The sequence below is a fragment of the Bidens hawaiensis genome, unplaced genomic scaffold (genome assembly GCF_021521415.1).
Source record: "Bidens hawaiensis isolate Kalapana, Puna unplaced genomic scaffold, B.hawaiensis_p1.1 tig00058734_1, whole genome shotgun sequence".
Classification (NCBI taxonomy): domain Eukaryota; kingdom Viridiplantae; phylum Streptophyta; class Magnoliopsida; order Asterales; family Asteraceae; genus Bidens; species Bidens hawaiensis.
Genome location: NW_027500566.1, coordinates 7,254 through 21,911, shown reverse-complemented (window position 1 = coordinate 21,911; position 14,658 = coordinate 7,254). Strand labels below are relative to the sequence as shown.

At 43.0% G+C, this 14,658-nt stretch overlaps 1 pseudogene; it reads left to right on the top strand.

Moving 5' to 3' along the window:
- The first annotated feature begins 11,600 nt into the window (after window positions 1-11,600).
- LOC143602357 (uncharacterized protein At3g28850 pseudogene) lies at window positions 11,601-11,933 on the top strand (annotated as a pseudogene).
- The last annotated feature ends 2,725 nt before the right edge of the window (window positions 11,934-14,658 follow it).

Sequence of the window (14,658 nt, the reverse complement as noted above, 5' to 3'; positions counted from 1 at the left end):
ATATCTCCGCTCGCGCCATCCCCCTTGCCATGAAGTTCAAGAATGGGCAAGCACTCCCCAGCCTTCACACCTCCAACTACCAGGAGGCGGAATGGTTCTCAAAGATATCCCGAGTCCAATCTCCGGTTTACCGCTTTGCGGAGTCCGGGATGGTGATGCTCGGGATGAGCCGGGTGTGGAAGGATGCGGAGGCGCAAAAGATCCCGATCGTCCTTGAATACGGTTTGAACTCTGTCCCTTACGGTATGCTTTGTCTTCTTTGTTTATATAGGTTTGTCTTCTAACTGTTTTTCTTTTATTTCAGAGGGGAACGACTTGCAGTCGCTCTTGTATCCGCGGGAGGCTGATAGTCCCGCTCGGATGGGTACTCGTGCTCTAGATGAGAACGAGTTGCCCATCCTTGAACAGACGGCGGATCGGTTCGTGGAGGTCTACCCGCCAGGCCACGAGATCCTGAGCGCCAGGCGGCCAGGTAAGGCGTTATTTAACCCTCGACCCCTCAATGCTGAAACCTCTGCTGGAATTCCTCTAATCTTGTGTTCTGATGAGGAATCCGCAGATGGTCCTCCGTTGGTGCGGAAGAAGAAGGTTGCCGGCGGGAAGGGGAAGGAGAAGGTGGCCTCCACTGCCGATCCGGTGCCTCGGTCTGATTCAGAGGCCGAGAGCGAGGAGGTGGCGGGGAACCCTGGTGGTGATAAGACCACTGCTCCGGAGGCTGCGACGACTGTTACCTCCGGAGAGTCCAGGATGACGACGGTAAGCGGCGTAAAGAGGCCGGCTCCATCGGGTTCGTCCCCGCCTGTCCGCACCTTTAGGCTCAAGAAAACCCGTAAGTACAAACTTCCTTTATTTTTAACTTCATAACTTTCCATCATTAATACTTATCTTCTTTGCGCAGGCGTGGATGCTACCGCATTCCAGGGTGGAGCGGGGAGGAGTACCTCCGGACCCATGACGGTAGGCTTGGTCAGCCTACCTGAGGCGACGACCCAGGCGGCTGCGCCTGCTTCCGTTGGTTCAGTTGCTCACCCCGTTGAGCCAACTGTTCCAACTGTGATGACATCACCGCCGGCTGTCAGTGCCATATTTACTGAATCTTTCACTGAGCCGGCGGTGACTTTTTCTGCGGACTCCTCCGCAGCGGCGACCACGGTTGTGAGTTCACCTACGGTGAGTTCACCTCCGCTGGTTTCTACTACCGCGGCGGCCTTCACCATGCCTCCTCCGTCATCGGCAACGACGACCGATCCTTCAGGTATGCTTGGGGCTTCTCGCCAACCTCTGCCTCCTTCCCATCTGCCTGACCTCTTGGACGGATTTCCCTTGGGTTCAGGTGATGGGTTTGGCGGCTATCGGCCTGTTGTCGACCCTACAGGTGCGTAGAGTTCTTTTGGCCTTTTTTTTTTTATATCATCTTTTCCTAACTGCTTTTTGTTTTTTGCAGTGTCGGATTCCAATGAAGTGTATGTTCCACGATGGAACATCCGCCGAGGAACAACCTTCGCACACCTGTGGAGTGCGTGGAGTGGGCTCGTCACGCAGCTCCCAGTGGTGCGTTGGGGGAAGCCATGGCTAGCTACCAGGAGGGTAGGCTAACCAATGAGCTACGGGTTCTCCTGGCCCGGATGCAGCCGCGCGTCGAGCTGCTTTGTCGTGAAAACGACAAGTTAAAAGTAGCTCGCATTCAAGTAGTAGCTCAGGCGCGTCGAGCTGATTCATGTATCACCATGACTTTTCAATCTTCAATATAAAATACACAAGAAAATGAGTATTGGAAGTTGACAATTCATGTATCACCATGACTTTTCAAGTCTCCAACCTTAGAACGTAATCGTAAATGGAAATTGAAAATCAACTATTCATGCATCACCATGACTTTTCGGATTTTCAAATCCCAACAAACGAATATGCAAGAAAAATCAATAAAAATCGAAATTCAGCAAAAGTCGAAATATCGCGAAATAAATCATAAAATCATATACTGCGCAAGCGCGAGCATATTCATAAATAACGAGTAATTAACAATAAGCGCGCAAACATGAGATTTCTCTCATGCGCGAGAAGGGACTCTTAGGTATTCTAGGCCGTTACGTCTAACCACCTATCCTAAAGTCAACGAGCTCTGATACCAATCTGTAACACCCCGACCAAAGGCGGATTATACATCGGGGCGCCACATATTGTTTCATTACTCGTGACACTATTGGGTGTCAATATTTAATAAATACATTTATTCACGCACGCGCAAAGTAAACAAGATAACATAAAACATCATAAATCAATATATTATAAATCATAATATTCGAACAGCAAAGACTTGTCTTGATACATTTTAATCTAGGTCCAAAATAATGAAAACTTCCTACGTGTCCACAAGCTCCAAAACAGCTACTGCAAACCTGAACATGTGTTAAAATAAACGTCAAACACTTGCGTGTTGGTGAGAAATCAAGTTTAATACAATACATAGATAACAATAAATCTGCGCGCAACACGTGTATGTCTGGTGTTTAACAAGGGTGCAATCAGATTGTGATCAAGCCTAGATAGATCATAGCTCATAGTTCATAGTTCAATCCGTGCTCCCAATTGAGCACAAAAACGAGAAAACATCTGTGCAAGTGTAAACAAAGAAAACCGTAAACGATAGGTCTCCCGTGTTCATCTAATGGATCCATGAAAACTGCGGAATAGGCCGAACAAAGCGGTTAATGATACACACATACAAATAAACAGCCAAGTAAACGTCCTCAACACATGGGATACTGCGCGACTAAAGCTCATAAACAAGTTTAAGACTCTAAGTTTGTATGAACACATGAACATCCCAAAACATTAAAAGCAAAAAGGATTAGGTACGAGATTACTCACTTGATAAACGATGCGGTGTAAGATAAAGCAAGAACCAACTTTAAACAAGCACAAGTTAACCTATAAATAAGATTATTGTTTTAATGATTTGTTTTAAGTCTTGATTATAAGTTTGCATAAGTAAATTATTATATATATATATTACCGAAAAAGCAGGGCAGAACAGAGAGGAAGACGGAGGCAGAGAGGAGGACGGCAGAGAGAGCAAGGAGCAAGAGAGAATAAGAGAGATTAAGTGTTTTGTGTGTGTAGTGTTAGGAAAAATAATACTATTATTTATAGAGAAACCCTAGGGAACACAATCCCTAGAAAAAGGGGAAAAGATCTCAAAAAGTAAAAGATTCCAAAAGCAAAAGATATCAAAATATATGGCAGCTGCAGGGGGCAAGATAAAGCTGTCAGGGAACAGTAAAAGCATGGGCGGGTCAGATAAAGGTACTGGTCAAGCATGGCAAAAGCAGATCTCAAAAGATAATGTCAGTCACTTTTTCTGCCAACCAATGGGGTTGGTGCGCATGCTGCGCCGAAAGTAACTTTTCAGACATAAAGCAGATTAGGTCAACAGCACAAAAGATAAGACAACACAAAAGCAAACGGCTAGATTAAACAGAAGAAAACTCAAAGGGTTTAGCGCGAGAAGGCTCGAGCGCGAAGGCAGACACAGAAGGTCAAGAGAGCGCGAGCGCGAAGGCAGACAGAACCAACCTTAACGCGTCGCGGAAAGAACTACATTTCTAAGCGCTCCGCGGGAAGAATCACATTTCTTAGCGCGCCGCGGGAGGAACTAAAATTCCTAGCGCGCCGCGGGAAGAACTATAATTCTTCGCGCGTCGAGGGATGAACTACGATTCTTAGCGCGCTGCGAGAAGAACTACAAATCCTTAGCGCGTCGCGGGAAGAACTACCGTTCTTAGCGCGCTGCGAGAAGAATTACAATTCTTAGCGCGCTGCGAGAAGAGTTCGTCTCGCGTATCGCTGAAACAGGTGGTCTTCACGCAGGATTCCTTGTAAGGGGTCTGGCGCGTGGAGCTGCGCAGACAACCTTAGGCGGGAAGGAACAAAGGACAAGCAAAGAGTTAGAAGAAAGAGGGAAACAAGGCGTAAGGGCGGGACGGCGATAAGAGGGAAAAGAAGGCGGAAAGAGAGAAGAGGGACGGGACGGCGGAAAGAAAGAGAGAGAAAGAGGCGGGAAGGAAAATATATATTATTATTAAAAGTAAAATATAAGTATAAATATTAAATCATAAAAGAAAGAGATCGGATCGGAGAAACGGGTACCTGGGTCGGGTCGGATCGGGGCAGATGTCACAGTCTCCCCTACTTTAAGAAATTTCATCCCGAAATTTATCTCGAAGTAGGTTGCGCAGAGAACAGGTGCGGGTACTTGATCTTCATCTGATCTTCCCTTTCCCATGTAAACTCGGCTCCGCGCTTGGACTCCCAGCGAACTTTCACGATAGGGATACGACTGCGCTTGGTTTGCTTAACCTCGCGATCCATAATCTCAACAGGCTTCTCAACGAAATGCATAGATTCATCAACTTGAACTTCATCAAGTGGAATGTGAAGGTTCTCGTCAGCTAAACACTTCTTGAGGTTGGATACATGGAACGTTGGATGCACATTACTGAGCGCGGGCGGCAGGTCAAGTCTGTAGGCAACTTTTCCTACACGCGCGAGAATCTTGAATGGACCAACATAACGAGGAGCAAGCTTACCTTTTTTCCCAAAGCGGACAACACCTTTCCAGGGCGACACTTTGAGGAGAACAAGATCACCAACTTGAAATTCGAGAGGCTTCCGCTTACGATCTGCGTAACTCTTCTGTCGGCTTCTGGCAGTCAGCAGATGATCACGGATCTTGGCGATTTTATCGGTTGTCTCTTGAACAAGTTCGGGTCCTGTGATTTGAGCTTCTCCCACTTCGTTCCAACAAATCGGGGAGCGGCACTTACGACCGTAAAGTGCTTCAAATGGGGCCATACCGATACTGGAATGATAGCTGTTATTATAAGAGAACTCAATCAAAGGCAGGTGTGAATCCCAATTACCTCCAAAATCAAGAACACAAGATCGGAGCATATCCTCAAGAGTTTGAATAGTTCGCTCAGACTGACCGTCAGTCTGAGGATGATATGCCGTACTCATGTCCAAGCGAGTTCCTAGCGCAGATTGGAGAGATTTCCAAAAGCGAGATATAAAACGGCCATCGCGATCGGATATGATGCTCAAAGGAGTACCATGGCGGCAGACAATTTCCTTGACATAAAGCTGCGCGAGTTGCTCAACACGGTAGTTTTCACGAATGGGCAGAAAGTGAGCAGACTTAGTCAAACGATCCACTATTACCCAAATGCTATCATGTTTGCTTGCTGTCAAAGGTAACTTGGTAATAAAGTCCATCGCTACACATTCCCATTTCCACGTAGGAATTTCTGGTTGTTCGAGCAAACCAGATGGGCGTTGGTGTTCAGCTTTCACTTTAGAACAAGTCAGACATTTAGCTACGAACACAGCAATATCCTTTTTCATACCGGGCCACCAATAAGTAATGCACAAATCCTTGTACATCTTATCAGCGCCAGGATGAACGGAATATCGAGATTTGTGCGCTTCACTCAGGATATCAGCGCGAAGATTCTCATCAAAGGGAATCCAGATGCGATTGAGATAGCAGAGAATTCCACCCAGATTAGGGACAAAATGCGCTTCCGCGCCACACGCTAACTCGGCGCGAAGGTTACCATTACTGATGGATGCGCGCTGCGCGTCACGAATAAGCGGTTCAAGGTTGCTTTGGATCGGCGCAAAGTGAAGATGCGTGCGCGGCAAGATACAGTTAAGCTGGCAGGGTTTTCGGCTGAGCGCATCGGCTACCACATTAGCCTTACCAGGATGATACCGGATCTCACAATCGTAATCGCTGATGAGTTCGTTCCATCGGCGTTGCCTCATGTTGAGTTCCTTTTGATCAAAGATATGCTGAAGGCTTTTATGGTCAGTGTAGAGGATGCACTTAGTACCATAAAGGTAGTGTCTCCAGATCTTCAAGGCAAAAACAACTGCACCTAGTTCGAGGTCGTGAGTTGTATAATTCTTTTCGTGAACCTTAAGTTGCCTTGATGCGTAAGCGATAACCTTGCCTCGTTGCATGAGAACACAACCGAGACCTTGGTTGGAGGCATCGCAGTATACGACAAAATCATCATTACCCTCAGGTAGCGCAAGAACAGGAGCTTCACACAACAATCGCTTGAGCGATAGAAAGGCTTCTTCTTGCTTCGAGCCCCAAATATACGGTTTACCTTTGTGCGTTAGAGCTGTTAAAGGCAAAGCGATCTTCGAGAAGTTCGAAATGAAACGCCGGTAATAACCAGCTAAGCCCAGAAAGGAACGGATCTCAGAAGGAGAGGATGGCGTAATCCAGTTCTTGATTGCTTCAATTTTGGATGGGTCGACATGGATACCCATCTTGTTCACAACATGGCCAAGAAACTGTACTTCATCATACCAAAATTCACACTTGGAAAGCTTAGCATAGAGTTGCTCAGTTCTAAGCTTTTGCAACACCAACCGAAGATGTTGCTCATGCTCGGCCTTGGTCTTAGAATACACCAGAACATCATCGATAAACACAATCACGAATTTATCTAAGAAAGGCCTACACACCCGATTCATTAGATCCATGAAAACGGCGGGTGCGTTGGTTAAACCGAAGGACATGACCAAGAATTCAAAGTGGCCATAACGAGTTCGAAAAGCAGTCTTCGGAACATCTTCATCGCGGATGCGCAACTGGTGATAGCCAGAGCGGAGATCAATCTTCGAGAAACAAGAGGCACCTTGGAGTTGATCGAAGAGGTCGTCAATACGCGGTAAGGGATACCGGTTTTTAATAGTGAGTTTGTTCAACTCGCGGTAATCAATACACATGCGAAACGATCCATCTTTCTTTTCAACGAACAACACCGGAGCACCCCAGGGCGAAGAGCTAGGGCGGATGAATCCTTTCGCAGTCAACTCTTGAAGTTGGCTTGCCAATTCTTGCATCTCAGCGGGCGCAAGACGGTAAGGAGATTTAGCTACGGGGGAAGCACCAGGGACAAGATCAATACGGAACTCGACTTCAAGAGCGGGAGGGATACCAGGAAGATCATCAGGAAAAACTTCAGGGAAATCACGCACAACAGGGATATCGCGAAGCTTCTTTTCTTCAGCAGGTTTAACCACATGAGCTAAGAATGCAATACACCTTTTTCGCATGAGTCTTCGGGCTTCGGCGCAAGACATAAGCTTAAGACCGCGGGAGGGTTTTTCGCCGTAGATGTGAAGATCACCATTTTCTCGAGGTATGCGAATCATCTTCTTGGCACAAATAACTTCGGCGCGATTATGCGTAAGCCAGTCCATACCAATAATAACATCAAAGCTCCCAAGAGGCATGGGGATGAGGTCGATCAGAAAATCGTTTTCGTTAAGGTTAAGTGTGCAATTTTTAATCACAAAGTTAATTAAAACAGTTTCGCCATTAGCCAATTCAACTGAAAAATTCTCTTTTAAATCGTTGCGCGGTCGCGCAAGCTTCTGCTCGAAGGCGCGAGAGATAAAACTTCGATCGGCGCCAGTATCAAAAAGTATAGAAGCATAAAATCCGTTAAGCAAAAATGTACCATTAACTACGTCATTATTCGCTTGCGCTTGGTGCGCGGTTATGTCAAAAGCTCGTCCACGCGTCACTTGGTTTGAAATCTGGTTCACCGGATTCGCTTGCGTAATCTGAACTTGTAGCCTTGGGCACGCGTTCCGGAAATGACTGGGATCACCGCAGTTAAAGCACGATCTGGGTCGTGGGTTTTGGTAGGTTGGTTGTGGGTTCTGCGGGTAGACTGGTGGTGTTGGCGCAATTGGGTTGGCGAGAGGGACTCTACAGTATTCGGCAGAGTGACCAACGCGGCCACATCGGTTACATTGTCGACACGGGGTTTGGGTTGGGTGGTGAAGTCTAAAGGTTGGGCAAAAGGGTTGGTTTCCTGTGTAAGGTTTCTTAAGTGGCGGGGCAGGGAGTGCGGGATTGGTTAAGGCATAGTTGTGGACTACAGGAGGTGTTGGGTAGGTTGACAGTGGGTTAGGCGCGTAAACTGGAGGTTGATAAATGGGTTGCTGGACAATGGGCGGGTTGGTAAGCGCATAGGCTTTGCGCCTGCGCTTGAGGTTGTTACGGTTTGAGGGTTCTGGTTTGGTTTCTGTTGGTTCAGGGGCAGTCTTGGTGGGTTTGGTTTTCTCAGCTCCCCGCAGGAACAGGGTTCCTGCTCTGACATGGTTGTCGCTGAGCACAGCGGCCAACTCAATGGCGTCAGAGAGGGTTACTGGGTTTCTGGCCCATACAGAATCTTGAATTTCCATGGGGAGACCCCCAAGGAATTTCTCTATGGCTCGGCGGGAAGGGGTAACAAGGTGAGGGACAAGCAGGCTTAGTTCATGGAAGCGCGTCGCGTACTCGCGCGCTTCACCGCTGTATTGCTTAAGATTCCAAAATTCCTCCTCCAGGCGCTTAACTTCGTTGGGAGGGCAGAATTCTCGCGTCAGAATTTCTTTGAATTCCTCCCAGGGCATGCTAGAAGCAGTTTCTGCGCCACGCGCATGAGCTACTCCATTCCACCATGTAAGCGCTCTAGATTCCAGGACACTGGAAGCATACAGGGTTCGTCTGTCTGAGGGGCATTGGGTGTGGAGGAAAGTGTTTTCTATTTTCTCAAGCCACTGGGGCATCACGGTGGCTCCTTCAAGACCTGTGAACTTTGGAGGGTTACCCGCGTTAAAGGATTTAATGTTGTAACCAGAGGTGTTGGTATTGTTTTGGCTCAAAGCTTGGGCTATTGCGGCGGCCATTTCCTGGGAACGTTGCTGCGAGCATCTGCGCGCGGCTTCTTTCTTCTTGAGATGGCGAGCTGATAGCGGAGGCATTCTATAAAAGTTTTAATTTTAGTTAATATCTTGGTTTTAGCGCAAAGTATAACCTCGAAAAGCTTGGTTTCGCGGAGTCAGTTACTGTCAAAAGTTAAAGTAAAATAAATGACCCTAGATGCAGACTTAATAAAGGTAACAAATTCGAATCAAGAATCGACAATTCATGTATCACCATGACTTTCCGAATTCCCAATTTAAAATATACGAGCAAACGAGTATTGGAGATTGACGATTCATGTATCACCATGACTTTTCAATCTTCAATATAAAATACACAAGAAAATGAGTATTGGAAGTTGACAATTCATGTATCACCATGACTTTTCAAGTCTCCAACCTTAGAACGTAATCGTAAATGGAAATTGAAAATCAACTATTCATGCATCACCGTGACTTTTCGGATTTTCAAATCCCAACAAACGAATATGCAAGAAAAATCAATAAAAATCGAAATTCAGCAAAAGTCGAAATATCGCGAAATAAATCATAAAATCATATACTGCGCAAGCGCGAGCATATTCATAAATAACGAGTAATTAACAATAAGCGCGCAAACATGAGATTTCTCTCATGCGCGAGAAGGGACTCTTAGGTATTCTAGGCCGTTACGTCTAACCACCTATCCTAAAGTCAACGAGCTCTGATACCAATCTGTAACACCCCGACCAAAGGCGGATTATACATCGGGGCGCCACATATTGTTTCATTACTCGTGACACTATTGGGTGTCAATATTTAATAAATACATTTATTCACGCACGCGCAAAGTAAACAAGATAACATAAAACATCATAAATCAATATATTATAAATCATAATATTCGAACAGCAAAGACTTGTCTTGATACATTTTAATCTAGGTCCAAAATAATGAAAACTTCCTACGTGTCCACAAGCTCCAAAACAGCTACTGCAAACCTGAACATGTGTTAAAATAAACGTCAAACACTTGCGTGTTGGTGAGAAATCAAGTTTAATACAATACATAGATAACAATAAATCTGCGCGCAACACGTGTATGTCTGGTGTTTAACAAGGGTGCAATCAGATTGTGATCAAGCCTAGATAGATCATAGCTCATAGTTCATAGTTCAATCCGTGCTCCCAATTGAGCACAAAAACGAGAAAACATCTGTGCAAGTGTAAACAAAGAAAACCGTAAACGATAGGTCTCCCGTGTTCATCTAATGGATCCATGAAAACTGCGGAATAGGCCGAACAAAGCGGTTAATGATACACACATACAAATAAACAGCCAAGTAAACGTCCTCAACACATGGGATACTGCGCGACTAAAGCTCATAAACAAGTTTAAGACTCTAAGTTTGTATGAACACATGAACATCCCAAAACATTAAAAGCAAAAAGGGATTAGGTACGAGATTACTCACTTGATAAACGATGCGGTGTAAGATAAAGCAAGAACCAACTTTAAACAAGCACAAGTTAACCTATAAATAAGATTATTGTTTTAATGATTTGTTTTAAGTCTTGATTATAAGTTTGCATAAGTAAATTATTATATATATATATTACCGAAAAAGCAGGGCAGAACAGAGAGGAAGACGGAGGCAGAGAGGAGGACGGCAGAGAGAGCAAGGAGCAAGAGAGAATAAGAGAGATTAAGTGTTTTGTGTGTGTAGTGTTAGGAAAAATAATACTATTATTTATAGAGAAACCCTAGGGAACACAATCCCTAGAAAAAGGGGAAAAGATCTCAAAAAGTAAAAGATTCCAAAAGCAAAAGATATCAAAATATATGGCAGCTGCAGGGGGCAAGATAAAGCTGTCAGGGAACAGTAAAAGCATGGGCGGGTCAGATAAAGGTACTGGTCAAGCATGGCAAAAGCAGATCTCAAAAGATAATGTCAGTCACTTTTTCTGCCAACCAATGGGGTTGGTGCGCATGCTGCGCCGAAAGTAACTTTTCAGACATAAAGCAGATTAGGTCAACAGCACAAAAGATAAGACAACACAAAAGCAAACGGCTAGATTAAACAGAAGAAAACTCAAAGGGTTTAGCGCGAGAAGGCTCGAGCGCGAAGGCAGACACAGAAGGTCAAGAGAGCGCGAGCGCGAAGGCAGACAGAACCAACCTTAACGCATCGCGGAAAGAACTACATTTCTAAGCGCGCCGCGGGAAGAATCACATTTCTTAGCGCGCCGCGGGAGGAACTAAAATTCCTAGCGCGCCGCGGGAAGAACTATAATTCTTCGCGCATCGAGGGATGAACTACGATTCTTAGCGCGCTGCGAGAAGAACTACAAATCCTTAGCGCGTCGCGGGAAGAACTACCGTTCTTAGCGCGCTGCGAGAAGAATTACAATTCTTAGCGCGCTGCGAGAAGAGTTCGTCTCGCGTATCGCTGAAACAGGTGGTCTTCACGCAGGATTCCTTGTAAGGGGTCTGGCGCGTGGAGCTGCGCAGACAACCTTAGGCGGGAAGGAACAAAGGACAAGCAAAGAGTTAGAAGAAAGAGGGAAACAAGGCGTAAGGGCGGTACGGCGATAAGAGGGAAAAGAAGGCGGAAAGAGAGAAGAGGGACGGGACGGCGGAAAGAAAGAGAGAGAAAGAGGCGGGAAGGAAAATATATATTATTATTAAAAGTAAAATATAAGTATAAATATTAAATCATAAAAGAAAGAGATCGGATCGGAGAAACGGGTACCTGGGTCGGGTCGGATCGGGGCAGATGTCACAGTTACTCCATCAGAACGATTTTGAAATTCTTTCGGGTTTTTATCGACGAACGCGATATCTCGATGGACTCGGCGTATCGAAATGAGTTGGTAACAGTATTGGGTCAGAAACATGTTAGTCTGCCTCAGGTGTTTATTAAAGGGAAGTATGTTGGTGGTGCTGATGTAATTAAGCAGCTTCATGAGACGGGCCAGCTGGCGAAGGCGCTGAAAGGGGTTTCGGTTCGGTTAAGTAACGCGTGGCAGGTGTGTGACGCGTGTGGGGACGTTAGATTCGTTCCGTGTGCAAATTGTAGCGGTAGCAAGAAGGTGTTTGATGAAGATGAGGATTTGTTGATACGATGCCCTGATTGCAATGAGAACGGTTTGGTTCGGTGTCCTAATTGTTCTTGTTAATTAACTATGTTATGTTTATGTTATGATTGTTAAAGTTTGCCTAGTTCTATATTCATATTCATACTCATACCTGTAATGAATTTGGATTGGGATGATGATGGTTTGATTTTGTGGGTGAGATTGAAGGTGATGGTGGCGGCGGTAGGTGGTGGGTAGTGGTGGCAGTCGGCAACAGGTGGTGGTGGGGTTTTGGATGTTGAAAGAAGAAGGTGGGTGGTGATGGTGGATGCACATGAGAGGAGAGATAGGGGGGAAGAAGAAAGGAGGAAGAAGAAGTTGCAGGTAGACGAAAAGACAAAAATGCCCTCACATGCGTCTCACGTGAGGGCATTTAACTGACTTTTTCTAACCCAGTTAGCGTAAAGGACAAAACTTGTAGGAAAAAAAAGTTTAAAGTACACCGTCTGCAAGGAAACTTAGAAAAGGACATGAACCGTAATTCGTCTTATTTTAAAGGACAAAATTTGTAATTCTGTCATAAAACAAAGGTAAAGTAGCGTGTTTTTCGGTTTCCACCATTATACGAGCTGGGTCACACATGCCTCCCAGTTTTGTAAATTTATCATCTTTCTTTAAAGCGTGATAAAAGGTCATAAGATCACCCAAAATATACCATCTTACTTCATTACTAAAATCATTCGGATACATCTCTGATTTATTTCCAAGTTCTTAAATTTGCGTATCCAAAACTTTATTAAAAACTTCAATCTCAAAATGATGCTGATTAGTAATGACATTCTTTCAGTTTCTTTTTCTTTAATTACCTTAATCGTCCGTCATATCTAACATCTTAATCTTGTTTTTATTTTTTTTCACAAAAAAATGTCACTCTTGCTAACATCTTGTTAAACCTATTTTGTCTTAGATTATTCAATGCTTGGTTTAACCCGCTTTTCAACTTAGACACTTCAAACAAGTTTTAACTCTTTTTTAAAGATGTTTTAATAGAGTATTTGTAAGGCCTAAAACATGTTTCAAGTTCCAACAAGTATTTATAAAACACAAATTCAAAACTCTTAAAATAGGATATAATACCTTTTGCATTAGATCATTGTTGCACGCTTTCTCCGTGTTTCTTTTTCTTTGATTACCTTAATCATCCGTCATATCTAACACCTTAATCTTGTTTTTATATTTTTTCACAAAAAAATGTCACTCTTGCTAACATCTTGTTAAACCAATTTTGTCTTAGATTATTCAATGCTTGGTTTAACTCGCTTTTCAACTTAGACACTTCAAACAAGTTTTAACTCTTTTTTAAAGATGTTTTGATAGAGTATTTGTAAGGCCTAAAATATGTTTCAAGTTCCAACAAGTATTTATAAAACACAAATCCAAAACTCTTAAAATAAGATATAATACCTTTTGCATTAGATCATTGTTGCACGCTTTCTCCGTGTTTTGATAAAGCATTTATTGGGTTTTAATTGCTTTGGGCTTCAAACTTTATTTGCGTTTTAATTGGTTTGAACTTTTAAATTGGTTGGACTTTAAACTAATATGAGTAACATAAAATTTTTTCAGGGGTAGCGAAATACGAAAACTAACAAAAATAAAATTTACACTACCGACTAAAAGTTGAGGGGTAACGGAAGTTACCCTTGGTTGTTACATAGGTCCGCCCCTGTTTGCATATAAAATCGCAAGATATTTAATGATACAAACTTAAGAAAACTAGAAATTTTTATTTTTTAGTTTATTGATAGATCTTTTGAATGGTTATAAAGGGGATATGAACCTAAGGGTCAAGTTATTCTATAAAGGGAGACAAAATGAGAAGAATGAGAATGATTTATAGCCAAAAAAAAACCATCAAAAAAAGTTTAAAAAAATCACAACTCAAAATTTAATAAAAAGCAAAAAAAGTAAAAACACAAAATTGTTTTCACTGTCTTTCTCGTTCTAAAAAAAACAATGTTGTGGGAAAAAGATCATTGTGTCTTTTTGTTTATCGTTGTGTTTTGTGTTTATTTTCGTCATTGATTGTGTCTTTTTTTCTTGATATTGTGTTGTATTACTCAACACTGTGTTATATTTTGTTCGGAATTGTGTTATATTTTGCGACATATGGTGGCTTTTTTTAGTTACAATTGTGTATTTTATTCATATTTGTCATTGTGTTTTTTCGGCATTTTTTTTTGGAACGGGAATGACGAGAGAAATATTTTTGCTTTTTAATTTTTTTGTTTTTTATTTATATTTTGAGTTATGATTTTTTTATTAATTTTTTGAAAATTTTTTGAGGGGTTTTTGTGTTACCACAAATCCTTCTCACACTTCTCATTTTTTGTCTCCCTTTGTATTTTAACCTTTCCCATGGACCTAAAGACATATTATACTGTTTTAGGTTTCTTTAAAATACTTAAGGGCTGTTTGGTAGCATTTTAATGTTATTAAGATGTTACCTTTTAATGATTCATAACCTCTTAATTGTTAAGAGGTAACCTTAAGTATAAATGATTAAGAGGCTACCTCTTAATAATAATAAACTTAACTAATACTAAAACGGAGAAATTATAATACCTTAAAAGTTACTTCAATAAGGCAAACGTGCCTTTTTTCCAATCAAGCTTGAAGGGTTTGTTGTGTCAGTGACTCAGTGAATACGAAATCCTTCCCTTGTTTTGTAGCTTCGAACGTAGGGACTCAAACAATAACATCCATTCGTTGTATATCAATCAAATTTAAACGTTTTGAACTTTGTATGTTCGTCACATCACAGGTC